Below are 22,744 nucleotides of genomic sequence, written 5' to 3' on the forward strand. Positions count from 1 at the left end.
CATTATTTGAAAGTAGTGTTAAAAAATCAAAAATGCAAGTTAAACTATAAAAGTAGCTAACAAATATATCACTAATCCTAATAACTAACCTAATTAAATTAACCTAATAAAAAAGATAGAGATCATAGGTCTTTTAAATGTGATCTCATAAAGACTGGAATGTGAATAGGGTGGTGAAAAGCTGGGGGTAGGTAGGGAGTGGGAGGAGGGGGGTAAAAGGGTGGAAATGGGAGACATCTGTAATACTACTAACAACAAAATATATATGTACATATATATATTTTTTTAAAAAAAGACTGGAATGTGTAAGAAAAAATGTACATCAGAAGATGAGTTAAATACACTAATCAAAACAAGGCCAGTCTTAAACTGGAGTATTTTGATTCACCTCTCTGAAACTGATCACACAAACAAAACTTAGTAAGGATTAGGAAGATTTAAATAATGAGCTTGATCCAACAGAAAGATTTACAACCCATATCTATCAAATAAAGAATATACATTCTTTCCAAGCACACATGGAGAGTTTTAAGAAATTGATCAAAGGATATCGTTACAAATTTCAGAAAATTAATACCATACCAGTTATCTAAGCATGTTTAGAGCTTAAGATATTTATACTAATAAAAGGGTAATATGCTAATTAACCGGACATCTTCCATATGTCCTTCTGGACAAAGCCACGGTGGCAGTGGCCAAGGCAGAGGCGGTTAGGGGCTATCAGGTCCGCAGGGGAAGGCAGTTAGGGGGTGATCAGGTTGGCAGGGGAGCAGCTAGGGGGCGATCAGCCCAGCAGGCAGGTGAGTGGTTAGGAGCCAGTGGTCCCGGATTGTGAGAGGGATGTCCAACTGTCGGGGGATCGGGCCTAAATCAGCAGTCGGACATCCCCCGAGGGGTTCCGGATTGGAGAGGGTGCAGGAGAGGGTGCACTGGGCCTCTAGTCTATACTAATAAAAGGGTAATATGCTAATTAGATCGGGTCAACTGTACATCTTCTGGTCGCCCGGTCTAGACAAAGCCATGGTGGCAGGGACCGAGGCAGAGGCAGTTAGGGGTGATCAGGCCAGCAGGGGAGGGCAGTTAGGGGCAATCAGGCAGGCAGGCAGGTGAGTGGTTAGGAGCCAGCGGTCCTAGATTGTGAGAGGGATGTCCTACTGCCGGTTTAGGCCCGAGTGCCGCTCAGCCAGAAGCCAGGGTCACAGCTGGTGAGCGCAGTGGTGGTGGTGGGAGTCTCTCCCGCCTCCGTGGCAGCGCTAAGAAGTAGTGAGTCAAGTGGTTAGGAGCAGTGAATCAAGTGGTAAGGAGCAGTGAGCAGATGGACGGATATCACCCCAAGGGTCCCAGACTGTGTGCGAGAGGGTGCAGGCCAGGCTGAGGACCCCCCCCCCCCAAAAAAAAACCCTGGTGCACAAATCTTGTGCACTGGGCCTCTAGTACATAAATCATTTTTTAAAAAAGATAAACACTGGCCCTACTGGGTAGCTTAACCAGCACATACCTGGGCTGCAGATTCAATCCCTGACCCCAGCTGGAATGCATGCAGGAGGCAACCAATCAATGTGTCTCACGTTGATATTTCTCTCCCCTGCCACCACCTCCACACTCTAAAAAAGTACCAATGTAAAAAATATCCTCAGGTGAGGATTAACAAAACAACAAAAACACTCTGGAACAACCTATGGGTTAAAGAAGCAATCACAAATAAAATTAAGAAATGTTTAGGGAGAAACCAAGATGGCAGCATAGGTAAACACCAGAGATTGCTGCCTTGCACAACCACTTCAAAAATACAACTAAAAGATGGAATGGACATCACCCAGAACCACAGGAAGGCTGGCTGAGGGGAAATTCTACAACTAGAAGGAAAGATAAAAGCATACCGAGACTCAGAGGAGGCGCGGTGCGGAAGTAAAATACAAAGGTGCGGAGGTGCATGCGGAGCGGGCTGGCGGTTGAGGACGCGGTTGTTTGTTTCACTCGGGAGGGAGTCTCAGGCTCTGAGTTCCAGTTCCGGGCAAGTCTCTGGGGACCCAGACTCATACGGGAGAAGTGGGACTGTCTGGCATTGGTCGGAACTCGAGGGCAGCTTTCTCTCTGAGGTACTTGCAGCGGTTGCTGGGACACTGAGAAGCAGAGCCTCTGAAGGCAGGACGGAGAGCAGCCATAACTGCTCACTCCGCCCTCCCTGTTGATCCCCTGGGACCCGCCCCGCCCAAGCCTTGCACAGAGGCATTTGCTGGATAGCCTCAGGCAAAGGCTAGATTAGCACCTCCCTAGAGGACAGAAGTTCTCCCACTGCAGACACAGCTGATTCTCACAGCCAGTTGGCCTGGAGGTCAAATCCCGCCCCCCCCCAGTGTTACCTACAACAATCAAGGCTTAACTACAACAAGACTGCGCACAAAGACCACTAGGGGGTGCACCAAGAAAGCATAAAAAATGCGGAGACAAAGAAACAGGACACAAATGACAGAAATGGAGGAAAGCAAACTACTGGATATAGAGTTCAAAACCACACTTTTAAGGTTTTTCAAGAACTTTCTAGAAACCGCCGATAAACTTAATGAGACCCTCAAGAAATCTAATGAGACCCTCGAGGTTGTGATAAAGGACCAACTAGAAATTAAGAATACACTGACTGAAATAAAGAATATTATACAGACTCTCAACAGCAGACTAGAGGAGCGCAAGAATCAAGTCAAAGATTTGAAGTACGAAGAAGCAAAAAACACCCAACCGGAAAAGCAAAATGAAAAAAGAATCCAAAAATACGAAGACAGTGTAAGGATCCTCTGGGACAGCTTCAAGCGTACCAACATCCGAATTATAGGGGTGCCAGAAGATGAGAGAGAGCAAGATATTGAAAACCTATTTGAAGAAATAATGACAGAAAACTTCCCCCACCTGGTGAAAGAAATGGACTTACAGGTCCAAGAAGCGCGGAGAACCCCAAACAAAAGGAATCCAAAGAGGGCCACACCAAGACACATCATAATTAAAATGCCAAGAGCAAAAGACAAAGAGAGAATCTTAAAAGCAGCAAGAGAAAGAAAGTCAGTTACCTACAAGGGAATACCCATACGACTGTCAGCAGATTTCTCAACAGAAACTTTGCAGGCCAGAAGGGAATGGCAAGAAATATTCAAAGTGATGAATACCAAGAACCTACAACCAAGATTACTTTATCCAGCAAAGCTATCATTCAGAACTGAAGGTTAGATAAAGAGCTTCACAGATAAGGAAAAGCTAAAGGAGTTCATCACCACCAAACCAGTATTATATGAAATGCTGAAAGGTATCCTTTAAGAAGAGGAGGAAGAAGAAAAAGGTAAAGACACAAATTATGAACAACAAATACGCATCTATCAACAAGTGAATCTAAGAATCAAGTGAATAAATAATCTGATGAACAGAATGAACTGGTGATTATAATAGAATCAGGGAATGGACTGACTATTCTTGGGGGGGAAAGGGGTGTGGGGGATGCGGGAAGCGACTGGACAAAAATCGTGCATCTATGAATGAGAACAGTAGGTGGGGAGTGAGGGAGGAGGGTGGGGTGGGAACTGGGAGGAGGGGAGTTATGGGGGGAAAAAAGAGGAACAAATGTAATAATCTGAACAATAAAAATGTAATTAAAAAAAAGAAATGTTTAGTACTAATAAATGAAAGCATTACATATCAAATCTTATGGGATAGAGCTAAAGTGTGACCTTAACAAAAATCTACAGCTTCAAATGCATTTATCAAGTAATGAGAATTTCACATGTGTTAAACATACAACTAAATAGAATTAAAAACAGAATACACACCCAAAGTACTAGTAAAACTTGAGAAACCTAAATAAGAGCAATGGATCTTATCAATGTCAAATCCCAGGTTGTGATTGTTTACTGTAATTTTATAAAATGTTACCTTTGGGGAAAACTGGGTAAAGTGTACAGGGATCTCTCTAAATTATTTCTTACAACTACATGTGAATCTACCATTATCTCAATGAAAATTTTAATTAAAAAAAAAAGAAAAGAAAAGAAAGCATGGCCAAAATCCCAAACCCTAACACCATCAAATGCTGGCAAGAATGTGGAAATACAGGGACTCTCTTTCTTTGTTGGTGGGAATGCAAAATGGTACTGACATATTAGAAGACACTTTGGTAGTTTCTTACAAAGCTAAACATACTCTTACCATGCAATTCAGCAATCGTGCTCCTTGGTATTTACCCAAATGAGTTGAAAACTTAACGTTTACACAAAAACCTATATACAAATATTTTATCTCAGATTTGTTTATACTTGCAAATACTTTAAGCAACCAAGATGTCATTCAGTTGGTGAAATGGAAAAACTGTAGTACCTCCAGACAATAGACTATTATTCATACGTAAAAAGAAATGAGCTATCAAGCTATGAAAAGACATGGAGGAATCATAAATGCATATTACTAAGTGAAAGAAGCCAATCTCAGATAGCTACATATTATATAATTCCAAGGCAAAACCATGGTTGCCAAGATTAGGTTGCCAAGTATTGGGAGAGAGTTGAGCAAAAAGTATTTTTAGGCAGTGAACTCTTAGGTATGAGACTATAATGGTGGAGACATATTAGTATACACTTTTTCAAATGCAAAGAATGTACACCAACAGTGAACCCTAATATTATGGATTTTAGGTGATAATGATGTGTTAATATAGGTTAAGCAATTGCAACAAATGTATGACCACTCTGTTGAAGAGATTTGATAAGGAGGGTGGCTATGCATATGTTGGGGCAGAGAGTATATGGGAAATCACTGTACACATTCTGCTCAATTTTTAAAAAATATATTTTTACTTATATCAGAGAGAAAGGGGAGAGTGAGAGAGAGAGAGATAGAAACATCAATTATGAGAGATAATCATTGATTGGCTGCCTCCTGCACACCCCCTACTGGGGATTGAGCATGCAACCTCGGCATGTGCCCTTGACTAGAATCAAACCAAGAACCCTTGAGTCCATAAACTGATGCTCTATCCACTGAGCCAAACCAGGCAGGGCCATTCTGCTCAATTTTGTAATGAACCTAAAAATGCTCTAGAAAATAAAATCTGGTTTTTTGAAGAAACAAAATGGTGCCATTCACATGAAAAACAAGACCAATTAAAAGTAGAAGAACCTAATATTTATTCAGCACCTATTATCTGCCATCACTCTGCTGAGTACTAGGATACAATGATAATGATATGGTCCTTGTCCTCTTAGAGCTTATCATCTAGTATACGAATGAGATAACAAACAACCTCCTATATAATAAAAGAAAAACATGCAAATTAGCTGCCCCTCTGCTATGCTCAAGCCACGCCCACAAGCCAATCAGAGTGACTATGCAAATTAACCCAGCAAAGATGGCGGTTAATTTGCATACGCAGGTGTCAGGCACCCTAGGAGGCAACAGCAGCCGCATGCTCCCAGGACCTTCGCCGGTCTGGGAAGTGAGGCCTCCCATGCCTAGCCATGCCTGTGGGCTCCTGGGACCTGGCTGGTGGAGAGCAGAGCGGGAGAGGAGCCAGCGGAGAGCGGGAGGTTTGGAGGACTTGGCAGGGCAGGAGACCGCTAGACATAGAGCAGAGCGAGAGAAAGGGCGGCTTGGAGGGCACGGCTCCCTCTGTCACCCCAGCTTTCTCATCATATCTGTGGAAACTGACAGCAGGGAGGAGGAAGTCCCACCCCCACAGAATCAGCCAGAATCAGCCAGTGGTCACACAGCTCTCAGTAGACTGATAGCCAGGACTCTCATTCACCTGCATCTCAGGCTGTGACAGTAGAGAGGTGGGACTATGTCCAAAGAAAAACTGTTGATACAACGTAGCTCTGCAGCCGAAAGATGCCTGCGCTATCAACAGAAAATGTCTGTAGAGCAACATGCGTCTGATCTTGAAAGAAGGCGGCGCCTGCGAAAAGAATGTACCTGAAAAGCAGCTACTGGAAAAACGCCGCTCTGAAGCCGAAAAACACCGGCGTCATCGACAGAAAATGTCTAAAGACCAATGTGCCTTTGAAGTTGATAGAAGGCGGTGGTGACGACAGAATATGTCTAGAGAACAGTCATCAACAAGTACTACCCAATACCAGTAGGAACTGCCTTCTCAGCAAAAATGGAGTACATGAGGATGCAATCCTCGAACATAGTTGTGGTGGAATGACTGTTCGATGTGAATTTTGCCTATCCCTAAATTTCTCTGATGAAAAACCATCCAATGTGAAATTGACTCGATGTTGTAGCAAAGGGAAAGTCTGTCCAAATGATATACATTTTCCAGATTACCCGGCATATTTAAAAAGATTAATGACAAACGAAGATTCTGACAGTAACAATTTCATGGAAAATATTTGATCCATAAATAGTTCTTTTGCTTTTGCTTCCATGGGTGCTAATATTGCATCGCCATCAGGGTATGGGCCATACTGTTTTAGAATACACGGACAAGTTTATCACCGTAATGGAACTTTACATCCTTCGGATGGTGTTTCTCAGAAGTTTGCTCAACTTTATATTTTGGATACAGCCGAAGCTACAAGTAAAAGATTAGCAATGCCAGAAAACCAGGGCTTCTCAGAAAGACTCATGATCAACATCAACAACCTCATGCATGAAATAAATGAATTAACAAAATCGTACAAGATGCTACATGAGGTAGAAAAGGAAGCCCAATTTGAAGCAGCAGCAAAAGGTATTGCTCCCACAGAAGTAACAATGGCAATTAAATACGATCGTAACAGTGACCCAGGTAGATATAATTCTCCCCATGTAACCGAGGTTGCTGTCATATTCAGAAACGAAGATGGAGAACCTCCTTTTGAAAGGGACTTGCTCATTCATTGTAAACCAGATCCCAATAATCCAAGTGCCACTAAAATGAAACAAATCAGTATCTTGTTTCCTACATTAGATGCAATGACATATCCTATTCCTTTTCCACATGGTGAAAAAGGCTGGGGAACAGATATTGCATTAGACTCAGAGACAACAGCGTCATTGACAATAATCCTAGACAAAATGTAAGGACACAAGTCACACAAATGCAGTATTATGGATTTCATCTCTCTGTGCAGGACACGTTTAATCCTATTTTAAATGCAGGGAAATTAACTCAACAGTTTATCGTGGATTTGTATTAAAAAATGGAGGCCAATTGGATAAATTCATCAAAGCAAACCAATCTAAGTTGAGAGTTGAAAAATACAGTGGTTTGATGGATTATCTCAAATCTAGATCTAAAAATGACAATGTGCCAATTGGTAAAATAATAATACTTCCATCATCTTCTGAGGGTAGTCCCAGAAATATGCAGCAGCAATATCAGGATACTATGGCAACTGTAACGAAGTATGGCAAGCCCGATTTATTTATAACCATGACATGCAACCCCAAATGGGCAGATATTGCAAACAATTTACAACGCTGGCAAAAAGTTGAAAACAGACCTGACTTGGTAGCCAAAGTTTTTAATATTAAGCTGAATGCTCATCTAAGTGTAATCTGTAAATTCCATTTATTTGGCAAATAGCTAAAATTCATGTCATTGAATTTCAGAAACGCGGACTGCCTCACGCTCACATATTATTGATATTAGATAGTGAGTCCAAATTACGTTCCTCTAATTACAGTGGGGCCTTGACTTATGAGTTTAATTCGTTCCGTGACGGAGCTCGTAACTCAAATTACTCGTATATCAAATCTTAAAGTGAACGAGTGAGACACGTGATGCTGGGCTGATGTTGTGGCGTTCACTGTGACATCCGCCAACTAGCGGTGGGGTATCTGAAGCTGGCTCGTAACCCGAATTTTAGCTCGCAACTCAAAGCAAAAAATCGGCAGAGAGACAGCTTGTATCTCAAAAAACTCGTTAGTCTGGACACTCGTAAGTCAAGGCTCCACAAGAATTTGGTACACCGGGCTACTAGTCCTATCTAATAAAAGAGAAACATGGTAATTAGCGTACGACCGCTACCCTTCCCTTTGGCTAATCAGGGCAATATGCATATTAACTGCCAGCCAAGATGGCGGCCGGCAGCCAGGCAGCTTGAAACTAACATGAGGCTTGCTTGCTTCAGTGACGGAGGACTCCAACATTCCCCGCCTGCCGCTGCCGGCCTCTGAGCTGCAACTCTAAGCAACTATGTTACAAAAATAGAAGCTAAACAAAACCCCAGAAACCTGCTTTAGTCCGCCGGGCTTCAGCCAGCAGGATCGCAACATTGTTTCAAATACAGAAGGTAAACAAAGGCCAGAAACCTGCTTCAGCAGCGGAGGTCTAAGAGCTGGAACTAAGCCTCAAAGCTAAAGCTGGCCCAGAATAAAAAAAAAGGGATAAAAGGAGCGGTGGGAGCTTCAGTCACCCGCCAGCCTGAAAACAGCCCTCAGCCCCTCACCCAGACTGGCCAGGCACCCCAGTGGGGACCCCCACCCTGAAGGGTGTGTGACCAGCTGCAAACAACCAGGCCTCTATCCTATATAGTAAAAGGGTAACATGCCTCCCAGCACCGGGATCAGGGGAGCCGCGAGGCCACCGGGCACTGGGATCAGCGTGACAGGGGGCAGCACCCAAACCCCCTGATCACCCTGCTCTGTGCCTGATAGGGGGGAGCTCCCCAAGCCCCTGATCGCCCTGCGGCTCTGTGTGTGACAGGGCGCTGCGCCCAACCCCCTGATCGGCCCTGCTCTGTTTGTGATGGGGTAGAGCCATTACCTCCCATCGGCCCTGCCCTGAGTGTGAGAGTGGCGGCCCCCCAACCCCCTGTTCAGCCCTGCTTTGTGGGTGATAGAGGGCGGCGCCCCAACCCCTACCCCACAGGCCCTGCTCTGTGTGTGACGGGGTAGAGCAGGGGTGGGCAAACTTTTTGACTCGAGGGCCACAATGGGTTCTTAAACTGGACCGGAGGGCCGGAACAAAAGCATGGATGGAGTGTTTGTGTGAACTAATATAAATTCAAAGTAAGCATCATTACATAAAAGGGTACGGTATTTTTTTTTTTTTAGTTTTATTCATTTCAAACAGGCCGGATCCAGCCCGCGGGCCGTAGTTTGCCCACGGCTGGGGTAGAGCCATAACCTCCCCATCGGCCATGCCCTGAGTGTGACAGTGGCGGCGCCCCAACCCCCTGATCCGCCCTGCTCTGAATGTGACAGAGTGCGGTGCCCCAACTCCCCTATCGGCACTACTCTGTGAGTGACAGGGGGGAGCTCCTCAACCACCTGATCGGCCCTGCTCTGTGCGTGACCGGGGGGAGCTCCCCAACCCCCTGATGGGCCCTGCTCTGTGCGTGACAGGGTAAGGAGCCACAACCCCCCTGATGGGCCCTGCTCTGTGAGTGACAGGGGGCAGCGCCCCAACCCCCTGATTGCCCCTGCTCTGTGCGTGACAGGGGGTGGCGCCGCAACCTCCCCATCGACCCTGCCTTGAGTGTGACAGGGGGCGGTGCCCCAACCCCCCAATCGGCCCTACCCTGAGCGTGACTGAGGGTGGCATCAAAACCTCCCCATCGCCCTGCTCTGTGCATGACAGGGGGCGGCACCCCAACTCCCCAATCGGCCCTGCTCTGAGCCCGACCAGGGGCTGCACCTAGGGATTGGGCCTGCCCTCTGCCACCCGGGAGCGGGCCTAATCCAGCAGGTCGTTATCTCCCGAGGGGTCCCAGACTGCGAGAGGGCACAGGCCGGGCTGAGGGACCCCCCCGAGTGCACAAATTTTTGTGCACCGGGGCTCTAGTCTATAATAATAAAAGCACAATATGCAAATCAACCGAACAACCCAACAGCAGAATGACCATCTGGACGACCATGCTATGACATGCACTGGCACCAGGCCACCCAAGGCTGGTGTGATGCGATTAGTCGGGGGGCCCCGCCATCACCCTACAGAGGGAAGCCCATGCCAGCCAAGCGATTGCACCCCATGCCTGTTGCCCGCAGAGGGAGGTGACCAGTGGCAGGGAAGATGGGGGGTAGCGCCGCACAGATGACAAACAGTGGCAGCGGTGGGGGCAGGGCCAGCTGCCGGCAGCCGGGGCAAGGAAAGCCCCAATAGGCCCTGATCGCTGACCTGGCCTAGGGACCCTACCTGAGGGGTCCCGGATTGTGAGAGGATGTAGGCCGGGCTGAAGGACACCCCCTCCTCCCCCCATGCATGAATTTCATGCACCAGGCCTCTAGTAAAAGTATAATGTTCAATAACGGCATACAACCTGATCTACCCTAAAGGTAAAGATAGTGCCTCTGAAGAATTTTTTTAATTTAAAATTATTTTTTATTTTTCAATTACAGTTGACATACATTATTAGTTTCAGGTGTACACTCGAGATTAGACATTATATAACTTACCAAGTGTTCTTCCCGATAAATCTAGTAATCCTCTGACACCATACGTAGCTATTAGAATATTATTGACTACTAGAGGCCCGATGCACGAAGATTCATGCAAGAATGGGCCTTCCTTCTCCTGGCTGCCAGCACTGTCTTCGCTCTGGCCAGAGCCACCTTTCTGCCTTCACTCCAGCCCAGAGCCACCTTTCTGCCTTCTCACGCTGCCCAGAGGCCCGGAAAGGGTGGAGCAGTGCATAACACCTGCATCGTTGCCATGGTGACGATGCAAGTGTCCCACCCCACCGCTTGGCACCTGCATATGCAAATTAACCTGCCATCTTTGTTGGATTAATTTGCATACTCATGCCTGATTGGCTGGTGGTCGTCACAAAGGTACTGTCAATTTGCACCTTTCTCTTTTATTAGTGTAGATATTCACTTTGCTGTGCTTTACATCCCCATGACTCTTCTGTAACTACCAATTTGTATTTCTTTTTTAAAAATATATTCTTATTGATTTCAATTTCAGAGAGGAAAAGGGAGAGAGAAATGGAAACATCAATGATGAGAATCATTGATTGGCTGCCTCCTGCATGTCCCCCACTGGGGATCGAGCCCGCAACCCGGGCATGTGCCCTTGACCAGAACTGAACCTGGGACCCTTCAGTCTGCAGCCTGACGCTCTATCCACCAAGCCAAACTGGCTAGGGCCAATTTGTATTTCTTAATCCCTTCACCTTTTCACTCATATCCCTAACCCCCTCCCATCTGGCAACCATCAAAATGTTCTCCATATCTGTGAGCCTGCTTCTTTTTTGCTTCTTTGTTATTTTGCTTTTTTAGATTCATTTGATAGATATGTATTTATTGCCATTTTACTGTTCTTTTTTTTTTTAATCCTCACCAGAGGATGTTTTTACAGATTTTAGGAAGGGGGGGGAGGGGGAAGAGAACCATTGATGTATAAGAGAAACATTGATCAGTTGTCTCCTAAATGCACCCACACTGGGGATTAAACCTATAACCTAGGTATATGCCCTGACCAGGAATTGAACTGGCAATCCTTTGGTGCATGAGACGTTCCCACCAACTAAGTCACACTGGCAAGGGTTTACTGTTCATATTTCTTATCTTTTTCTCCCCTGCTTCTTAAGAAGATCTTTTAATATTTCATATAATGCTAGTTTGGTAGTGATGAACTCTAGTTTTTTCTTATCTGGGAACCTCTTTATCTGTCCTTCAATTCTAAATAAAAGCTTTGCTGGGTAGAGTAATTTTGGTTGTAGGTCCTTGTTTTTCATCACTTTGAATACTTCTTGCCAATTCCTTCTGGCCTGCAAAGCTCCCTTGTAGGTAACCAATTGCTTTTCTTTTGCTGCTTTTAAGATTCTCTTTGTCTTTTACCTATGATGTATCTTGGTGTGGGTCTCTTTGGGTTCATCTTGTTTGAGACTCTTGGCACTTTCTGGACTTGTATGTCTATTTCCTTCACCAGGTTAGGAAATTTTTCTGTCATTATTTTTTCAAATAGGTTTTTAATTTCTTGTTCTTCTTGCAGCAGTCCTATGATGCAAATGTTGCTATGTTTGAAGTTGTTCCATAGTTCCTTACACCATCATCATTTTTTTGGATTCTATTTTCTTTTTGCTGCTCTGTTTGGTTGTTTTGTTTCCTTATAATCCAAATTGCTGATTTGATTCTCAGCTTTATCTACTCTACTCTTGATTCCCTGTAAATTATTCTTCATTTCTGTTAGTGTAGCCTTCGTTTCTGACTGGTTTTTATGATTTCCATGTCCTTTTTTATGCTACTGAAGTTCTAAGTTCAAGTACTCTTCCTTTAAATTCATTGAACATCCGTATAACCAGTGTTTAGAACTCTGAATGTGGCAGATTGCTGGTCTCCACTTTGTTTGGTTCTTTTCTTGAAGTTTTGTTCTGTTCTTTCATTTGGGACGTGTTCCTTTTTCTCCTCATTTTGGCAACCCCCCTGTGTTTGTTTCTTTCTTTCTTTTTTTTAAATATATTTTATTGATTTTTTTACAGAGAGGAAGGGAGAGGGAGAGTTAGAAACATCGATGAGAAAGAAACATCAATCAGCTGCCTCCTGCACACTCCCTACTGGGGATGTGCCTGCAACCAAGGTACAGGCCCTTGCCCAGAATCGAACCTGGGACCCTTGAGTCTGCAGGCCGACACTCTATCCACTGTGCCAAACGGGCTAGGGCTCCCTGTGTTTGTTTCTATGTATTAGGTAGAGCTGCTACATTCCTTGGACTTGGCCTAATGTAGTAGGTGTCCTGTAGGATCCAATGGCACAGCCATCTCCAGGCCCATCTGCTGCAAGGACTATCTGTGACCACTGATATTGGAAGATCAACTGTGCAGGGCCCACTCCACAGAGTAGGACTTACCTCAGAGGGGCTGTGGTACCCACTTAGTCCACCCCTGAGTGTGTCACTGTAAAGGTGGTCAAGCAGTGCTTCAACATGGTCTGAAGCTGTCCACTGGGTGCACTGGCTGGCTCTGGGATCCCCCAAGAGTTGCAGTCCAAGGTTACCCACTGCAACTTGGCTTGAGCAGGGCCACCAGGCTTGAGCTACAAAGTGATCTATAGATGGTTGCCACTTGTGCTGGGCTTGGAGGTGCCCAGGAGAGGCCAAGCTGCAAACTATGGCTGGCTGCTGCTAGTGCTGGAACTGAGACACCTACTTTGTGAGAGGTAGAGGGCACAATGTAGCTAGATGCTACTTGTTTGAGAGATTTTAGGAAAGTGTGAAGTACAAGCCAAGATGGGTAACTCATATGGAAAAGGCAGTGGAAACAACCTGGGTGGGCCCACAAATTTGGTCGGGCAGGGTCTCAGGGATTCACCAGGGCAAACAGTGATAGCTAGGTTGAGGAGACTCAGATATGGTGCCCGCCTACCACCTCTGTGGGGGAAGGACTCATCAAAGAAACAATGGCCTCTGCCACTACTTTTGTCTGGGAGAGAGCTGCCTCCCCCAGCTCTCATCCTAATGCCAAACACTTCAGTTTCTCCCCATATGTCCCTGGTGCCTTTTGAGCTGCTATCCCAGCACTGGAGTTCAGAAAGAGTGAGTCAGAGTAAGTCCATATGCAGGCCCTTTAAGAGGAACATTTGCCCTAGCTGGTGTGGCTCAGTTGGTTGGAGTATCGTCCTATACACCAAAAGGTGGCGAGTTCAATCCCCAGTCGGGGCAAGTATGGAAAGCAACCAATCAATGTTTCTCTCTTTCTCCCTTCCTCTCTCTAAAACCAATTAAAAAAAAAAATTTTAAAGGTCTGGGACTCCAGCAGCCCTCTGTCTCACTTAGCTTTAATTCCCACTGGCTTTTACAGCCAGAAGTTATGGGGACTTCTCTTCCCAGCACTGCAACCCTGGGCTTGGGGCCTGGTGTGGGCTGGGACCCCTTGCTCCTCAGGGGGTACCCCTTTAGCCAAGATATACCTCCCAATTTTTATCCACCACACATGGGTGTGAAACCAGTCCATTTCTTGCATTTCCGCCCCTCCTACCAGTCTCGATGTGGCTTCTTTAAATCCCTTGTTGTAGGACTTCTATTCAGCTAGATTTCACGCAGTTCTGAACAATGGTTGTTCTACGGTTTATTTGTAATTTTACATGGTTGTGGGAGGATACCAGTACCATATGTACATATCTGGCCATCTTGACAGGAAGTGAGGAAGTTTTGTTAAAGTGAGAACTAAGTCTGGGTAAGAGGCTGGAGGAGTGCTCTAGGCCAGGGGTGGGCAAACTTTTTGACTCGAGGGCCACGATGGGTTCTTAAACTGGACCGGAGGGCCGGAACAAAAGCATGGATGGAGTGTTTGTGTGAACTAATATAAATTCAAAGTAAACATCATTACATAAAAGGGTACCGTCTTTTTTTTTCAATAGTTTTATTCATTTCAAACGGCCGGATCTGGCCCGCGGGCCGTAGTTTGCCCACGGCTGCTCTAGGCAGACGAGTAGCATATACAAAGGCCAGGGTAGTTGGAGCACAGTGATAGGTTAGGACATTGGCAAAAATAAGGCTGGAGAAGCAGGCAGGGATCAGATTATGCAGATTTGGGGCCTTTAGAATTAGAAGGGAGAGGGAAGTCAAGCTAGTTGATATCTATAGCAGTAGGTAGATAGCTTGGATTAAGTAGGTGATAGTGGGGACAAAAGAAGTGGGAGGATTTTAGATATTTACTGTAGACAGAACAATTGATAAGACTTTGTGATGGATTGAACATCTCCAGATGGAATAACAGAGTAAGAGGTATGAAAGGCAGTAAATGCTAAGGTTTCTGATTGAATAACCAACTCAATAGAAATGTATTTGCAGAGAAGAAAAATAAAGGAGCAAATAATTGTGGGGGAGTAAGTTGGAAACCAAGTGTTCAATTTTATATGTGTTAAACTTGAGATGCCAATAAAACATCTAAGTGGAATGTCAAGAAAATAGGTGGGACCTGGCCGGTGGGGCTCAGTGGTTGATCGTTGACCTATGAACCAGCAGGTCAAAGTTTGATTCCTGGTCAGGGCACATGCCCAGGTTGCAGGCTCGATCCCCAGTAGAGGACGTGCAGGAGGCAGCTGATCAATGATTCTCTCTCATCACTGATGTTTCTCTCTCTCCTTCCTTCCTTTCTGAAATCTATAAAAATATTTTAAATAAATAAATAAATACATACATACATAAAAAAGGTGGGAATATATCCACTGGAACATGGGCTCAATGAGTCCAGGAATCAAAGGCTTGCAGAGTAGTAGTTAAAGCCATGAAAGTGAAAGAAACTGCCCAGAGGGAACATAAAGAGAAAGGAGTTAGAGACTGAGCCCTGGAAAACTTGGAGTTCTAGGTCAGATGAAAAAAGAGATAAGGAAAATAAGCTAATAGTGGGGCTCTAGAAAGCAAAAGGAAATATTTTAAGGAGAGGGGTCAACTATATCTGATAATGCTGAGAGATCAAATGAAGTGAGGGCAGGCTGGGCTTACCAACATGGTGGTCACTGGGCAGCCTTATGAAGAGTAACTTCAGGGACATGGAAGAGAGAGTCCAGACTGAAGAATGTTGAGAAGTGAGTAGGAGGTGACAAAGTGCAAGCAATTCCTCTGAAAAGCTTTGTTGTTGGGAATGGGTAGACAGGACTATAGAACAAGCTGGAAGGAAAAGATTTTTAAGTGACCTCTCATTTCCTTATAACAATCAAATCAGGCAGATTTACTAAGGAGCTGTTGTTGTTTTTTAAAATTTGGGAAATAGCAGAACATTTGTGAATGTGGAAAAGGCTTCAGAAGAGAGTCAGTCCAAAGAGTCAGGGAAATGGAAGTTCACTAGTACAGCAAGTCCCTAAAAATTAAGAAAGCATGAGATTTGGGACATGGGTGCAAGAATTAGGACCCAAATCACTGATTTTGTATTTATAAGACTTTAATATAAAGTTTACCTCTACCTAAAGAAGAAATATGCACACATCCCTATTTTAATATTGAAGAAGCAGCTACAAAAGTGCAATGGATTCAGCTCACACAATCCTAAAATGTATCAGAGAATTCTAGAATACTAGAATTTGGTCACAGCTCTAGAAAAAAGAAGTTGTTTTAGAGTAGTGTCTAGGATTTATGAAGCATCTAACCTAGAAAGGTAATAAAGACTGAAAAGTTATAGCTCCAAAAAGTATTCAGATGCTAATGACAATTCAACCTAACTTTTGTATGATAAAGTTAATTTTAAAAAGTTCTTTCACACTCATATTCTTTTTATTTTTTTCCAGATCAAATGGTAGATTTATTGGCTGTCTGTCTCCGTTACACGAGGTGAGAACTTTCAAAGCCTTGTTTCTGTTTTGGCTTCCCTCTGTGTGGAGCCCAGGGACAGGCACAGACTGGCAGTGCACAACACAAGCAACTGCCACTGGTTCACTTTGCACAATGATTCATTCCGCAGGCTTAGGGCACTTTCTGTTTTCCCTTTCATAGCATCTTCCTCTTTTCAAACTCCTTGTAGATGGTGTTTCCCAGGTGTGCAGGTGACATGCTGACCACAACCCCTGCGCTCTGAAGGGCAGAGATCTCCTTTGCGCCACCTTTTCCTCCAGCAGTAATGGCGCCTGCGTGACCCATTCTCCTGCCGGGAGGAGCCGTTAACCAGCAATGAAGGACACCACAGGCTTGACTTTGGGGCCTGAATTACGTTGCTTCAAAAATTCTGCAGCGTTTTCTTCTGCCTTACCACCAATTTCACCAATCAGGATGATGCCTTCTGTTGCTGGGTCATTAAGAAAGACTTCTAGGCAGTTGATAAAATCTGTTCCATTAAAAGGATCACCTCCAATGCCAATGCACAAAGACTGCCCCAGTCCAACTTGTGTTGTTTGGTGAACCGCTTCATAAGTCAGGGTGCCAGATCTGGACACAATACCAATTCTTCCTTTCTTGTGAATATGGCCAGGCATGATACCAATTTTATATTCTCCAGGATTGATGACTCCGGGGCAGTTTGGCCCAATCAGCCTTGTCTTTCCCTGGCGCAGTATTTTGTGTTTGACCTGTACCATGTCCTGCTTTGGGATACCTTCAGTAATGCACACGACCAAGGGCATTTTCACCTCCACAGCTTCGTCAATGGCAGCAGCGAAAGGAGGAGGGACATAAATGACAGAAGCTGTGGCTCCTGTCTGTGCTTTGGCCTCCTTTACAGTATTAAAGACTGGTAAGCCCAGGTGCGTCTTGCCTCCTATCCCTGGAGTGGTTCCTCCGACGAGTTTGGTGCCATACGTTTGATGCCATACTCCAATGCCTGCTGGCTGTGAAAGGTGCCCTGCTTACCAGTGAAACCCTGACAAATAACCTTTGTATTTTTATCAACGTAGAGATGTTTCCGGGAAGCTACATAGGCACAATGCCGAATTCCATTCTGTTGCCAAGAGGAAGGAACGCGACAGGAGGACGGTGGCGAGCCCACTGCTACCGGAGGCCATGGTCGCGGCGGCGCAGCTGCGGTCACCACCAATGACCCACACTCATATTCTTTTGTTTGTTTGTTCGTTTTGTTAATCCTCACCTGAGGATATTTTTCCATTGATATTTTAGAGAGTGGAAGGGAGAAAGAGACAGAGAGAGTAACATCGATGTGAAAGAGACACATCAGTTGGTTGCCTCTCACACTCATCCCAACCAGGGCTGAGGAATCAAGCCTGCAACCAAGGTACGTGTCCTTGACCCACAACCCTTCAGCCCACAGCTGAAGTCTATCCACTGAGCCAAACTGGCTAGGGCCACACTCATATTCTTCTTCCACCTTTGAAATATCTTTATTTTTTAAACATAGGATCTAGAGCAGTGGTTCTCAACCATCCTAATGCCGCGACCCTTTAATACAGTTCCTTATGTTGTGGTGACCCCCAACCATAAAATTATTTTCGTTGCTACTGTTATGAATCGTAATGTAAATATCTGATATGCAGGATGTATTTTCATTGTTACAAATTGAACATAATTAAAGCATAGTGATTAATCACAAAAACAATATGTAATTATATATGTGTTTTCTGATGGTCTTAGGCGACCCCGTGAAAGGCTCGTTCGACCCCCAAAGGCAGTGATGGCGAACCTATGACACGCATGTCAGAGGTGATACGCGAACTCATTTTTTTGGTTGATTTTTCTTTGTTAAATGGCATTTAAATATATAAAGTAAATATAAAAAATATAAATCTTTGTTTTACTATAGTTGCAAATATCAAAAAATTTCTATATGTGACACGGCACCAGAGTTAAGGTTTTTCAAAATGCTGACACGCCGAGCTCAAAAGGTTCGCCATCACTGCCCAAAGGGGTCGCGACCCACAGGTTGAAAACCGCTGATCTAGAGCTTAATGAAAAAAATATATCAAAATGTCTGATTCCAGATAATTTTGAACTCTTGGGGAAAAAGTCTAATGGATCCAATACAGAAGAAATTTTAGCCCTAACCAGTCTGGCTCAGTGGAGAGAGCATCAGCCTGCAGACTGAAGGGTCCCAGGTTCGATTCCGGTCAAGGGCATGTACCTTGGTTGCGGGCACATTTCCAGTAGAAGGTATGCAGGAGGCAGCTGATTGATGTTTCTCTCTCATCAATGTTTCTAACTCTCTACCCCTCTCCCTTCCTCTCTGTAAAAAATCAATAAAATATATTTTAAAAAAAAAAAAAGAAGAAGAAATTTTAGGAAGATCTGAAATGACTGAGAGGGTGCAGATAAATGGCCAACAAGCTTGGTTATTAGCAAATATAAAGAGACATTATCATTTGTGTTTATAGGAAGATGGCTTTTAGTTGCTTGCTATACCTTGGGAGGAAGGAGTTAATAAATCAAAACAAATAACACTGCATCTGTGTAATATCTTTAAAATCATTCCCTGATGATGGTGGGAGAGGTTTACCATCCTCTGGGACATTTTGGACCAGATAATTCTTTGTTGTGGGAGACTGTCCTGTGTATTGTAGGCTGCTTAATACTATCCCTGGTCTCTAGCCACCATTGGCCAGTGGCACATGCCCTAATCCCAACCTCAGCCCAGTCATGATAACCAAACATGTTCCTGATATTGCCAAACAACCCCTGGAATTAGGAAGAGGTGGAGAATCACCTCCAATTGAAAACCACTGACCTAGATGGATTCACTGTGATTCTAGATGTGAAGGCAGGCAAGATAATCCTACAAAGAAAGTGGGGAAAGCTTTGACCTTACTTTTTTAATATATTTTATTGATTTTTTACAGAGACGAGGGGAGAGGGATAGAGAGTTAGAAACATCGATCAGTTGCCTCTTGCACGCCCCCTTCTGGGGATGTGCCAGCAACCAAGGTACATGCCCTTGACCGGAATCGAACCTGGCTGGGACCCTTGAGTCTGCAGGCTGACGCTCTATCCGTTGAGCCAAACCAGTTAGGGCTTAACCTTACTTTTTTCCAGGCAATAGTTGGCACAATCTTTACAAAAAGCATCTTACGTTCCAAAGACATGCAGTATGCACCAAGAAAAGCAGACTGAACCCAAGAGAACACACCTTACTACTTAGAGGGACTCTTTGTAACAGGTTCTCAAGACCAAGCAGTCAGTCATCCTTTTTTTCCCCTACTCAGTAACTGAAGTGACTGCCAAAATCATGCAGAAAATCAGACCCCACACTCTGGCTCCCACATGCCTATCAAGCCATCACTCATGTTTCTACTTTATGGGAGGGATTCTATGCTCCCTTTGGAAACGTGGCTCTACTAATGGGCTTAAGACAAACAAAGCCTGTACTACCCTCTTTTCAGGAGGACAGAAAACCAACCCTAAGAAGGCCAGGAATAGCCCCCAGTCAGTTGTATGCTGACAGGGCTCTTCTGATATCCCTTGAGAGAAGAGCCACTTGGCTCTTTGTCTCTTGACTTGTTTTACAATTATTTACTCTACCCACTGAAATCTGATTGGCTTTAGCACTCTGGGCTCAGTGGCATTATTCATCTTGCCATCACTCTGGTGTCAGAGAATCCTACACTATTTCTAAGGATCCAGGCTTGAGAAGCAATATTTTCTAAAAGTCTTTTCAAAGAGAATTCATTAAATTATTTTGACTTCACATGTTCTAAAAAAGAGATTTCATTGATGTCTCTCTCTCTCTCCCTTCCTCTCTCTTTCTAAAATCAATAAAAACATATTAAAAAATAAAAAATTTAAAAATTAAAGTATCTGTAGCATAGCCCAGAGTGAGCAGCTGGGCCTCAGCTGACTCAAGAAAGAGTGAAATTGTTGCAACCCAAAACCCAACCCCTGTTGAGGTTCCCACACTGCCTCCGCTAGACCATGATGAGGACCTTGAGGGAGAAGCATGCCTTAGTCCATGCAGCACAGGCGTGGCCCAGAGAAGCCTCTCTAAAAGTTTGTTGTGTCATAGAACAAAATGAACACTGCAGCACATTAACAATAAGATTATTTGTGTCAATCTTTGTAATAATCACTGGAATAAGAGATCCTTTATTTCTGTTCTCTACTAAGTAACTGCTTAAGAAACAAAAAACTTTGAACACTTAAAAATAAAACTAGTCTCATGGATCCTAATGGTTTCTATAGGCTCTCCCAATATTATCTTTTTAGCCCCTCTTTCAAAGCACAACTTATAAAAGGTTTTTAAATCCCCACATTGTTTACTGCTTCAAAAGCAGGATCAGAAAAAGGAGGGCACAGACCAACTTGATTTTGTAAAATTAAATTCAGAAGGAAAAAAAGGTACATGTCTAAGGTTTTAAGTCACTGTTACCCAATTCCTAATCTCCAGATCCAGGGGGAAGGTAAATTCAGGGGGTGAGATAAGGCCTCGGCTAAGCTGGCATTTATAAAACATTTTGGCAGTGCTCTGCCAGGCAGTCTATAATTAGTGAGTATGCATCAGAGGCTTAAAATGAACTCAGAGTTTCAGAAGCTGATAGCCAGTCCCCCCAAGCACTGAGCTGTGTAGCCATGAGGCTACTGTTGTCTAGAAAACATCGCTGGGTGCCTGCCACTGAGTGCACGTGTGCACGCACACGCCAGTTCTGAAGAATCTCTTTTTTTCAAAGCTCTAATGGCTTGACCTCAACACCTGCCACACTTCCTGAAGCCAGACAGGCTTGGGAGTTCCACTTGTTCCTCGCACGCGGCTGCACTTTCTAAGAACAACTGCACACACGCGAAGGCTGGCCAGCTGCCAAGGCAGGGGCAGCCCAGACGCTCTGGCCTGAACTTTCCCAGCGCTGTCAGGGCGGGATCCCACTATAAGCTGACTCATCGGCCAGCATGGAACCCTGCCAACCACCCAGCAGTGTGGGGGCTGCTGGCAACTCACAGATGTTTTGCTAAACCAGAGCAATCAGCTGGGAGGCAAGTCTGGGCTGGCGGCCAGGTTGCTGCTGTCGTGGAAGCTGGGCTTTTCTGATCCTTGTCCTATCTCTGTCACTTCCTCCCTGGAGATCTGAGGGAAAACCTCGGTGTGTCTCAGCATCTTCCCTCAGAGCAGGTCTGTACAGAATCAGCAAAGGTGGCACTGATATCATTAAAGAGCACCTGGAACCCAGGCTGGCTGCTCAGTATTTAGAGCGTTGGCCTGCTGACAAAAGGGTTTGATTCCCAGTTAACGACACGTACCTCAGTTGCAGGCTCGATCCCTGGCCCCGGTAGGTGCCAATGGGAGGCAACCAATCAATGAGTCTCTCTCACATTGATGTTTCTCTTCCCTGCTTCCACTCCCTAAAAACAATTAACGGGGGAAATAGAGGATTTAAAAAAAAAAAAAAAAAAAGAGCCCCTGGAGCACTACTACTAACCACATGCTAGCTCAGTTAATCCTCACGACATACTCCTGTCCTCCTATTCCCACAGCAGGCCTGATAGAAGTCCTTCGAATGAAAGAACTTTCGGTTACAGACTCTCCCCAGCAGCCCATTCTAGGCTCCCTACAGACTGTATCAGAATAATACATGAAAATTCAAAGTCTGTAAAGCATTACAGTGTGCTGTCATAAGTCAGGAAAGAGAAGAAAGGCCAGAAACCTTTTATTTTATTAATATTTTTTGCTAGCCCTAGCTGGTTTGGCTCAGTGGATAGAGCGTCAGCCTGTGGACTGAAGGGTCCCAGGTTTGATTCTGGTCAAGGACACATGCCTAGGTTGTGGCTTGATCCCCAGTAGGGGACGTGCAGGAGGCAGCCAGTCAATGATTCTCTCTCATCATTGATGTTTCTATCTCTCTCCCTCTCCCTTCCTCTCTGAAATCAATAAAGATATATTTAAAATATATATATATATATATATATATATATATATATATATATATATATTTTGCTATCTCTCTCATTTTACATTTCTTTTCAATTAACAAAGAAGGTGCCATCTTTCAGGCGTGAGACCTGTCAGGATGTGCTGTCCCCTAGTACACTCTGCACTCTCTTCTGCATGTGTTAGTCACTCTTGCACAATGTGGCACTTCTTTACCAATGAGCACTGGATCGCACAAGAGAAAAGGTATGTCAACAGGAGAATGACGTCGAAACCGGTTTGGCTCAGTGGATAGAGCGTCGGTCTGTGGACTGAAAGGTCCCAGGTTCGATTCCGGTCAAGGGCATGTACCTGGGTTGCGGGCACATCCCCAGTAGATGTGCAGGAGGCAGCTGATCGATGTTTCTAACTCTCTATCTCTCTCCCTTCCTCTCTGTAAAAATCAATTAAATATATTTTTAAAAAAACAAACAAAAAAAACCCAGGAGAATGAAAACATTATGAAGCCATAAAATGCCTTTACGCACCTTCTAAATTTTTTTTTCTTCTGTTGTCAAGTAAATTCACAAAATATTTAAATATCTGTTAGCAAGTTTGATAACTTCTGTAAATTT

At 44.4% G+C, this 22,744-nt stretch overlaps 1 protein-coding gene and 1 pseudogene across 3 annotated transcripts in view; both read right to left on the bottom strand.

The window, feature by feature from the left end:
- Positions 1 to 22,744, bottom strand: part of CLK3 (CDC like kinase 3) — a gene marked incomplete at its 3' end in the record, with an annotated part of 114,108 nt that overhangs the window by 88,679 nt on the left and 2,685 nt on the right. The gene's annotated exons all lie outside the window — the stretch shown is intronic.
- LOC308525320 (succinate--CoA ligase [ADP/GDP-forming] subunit alpha, mitochondrial-like) lies at positions 16,186 to 17,340 on the bottom strand (annotated as a pseudogene). Its single transcript has one exon. The product of its transcript is annotated as a succinate--CoA ligase [ADP/GDP-forming] subunit alpha, mitochondrial-like (transcript).

Source organism: Myotis nattereri (genome assembly GCF_964212035.1).
Source record: "Myotis nattereri genome assembly, chromosome: 1".
Lineage (NCBI taxonomy): Eukaryota > Metazoa > Chordata > Mammalia > Chiroptera > Vespertilionidae > Myotis > Myotis nattereri.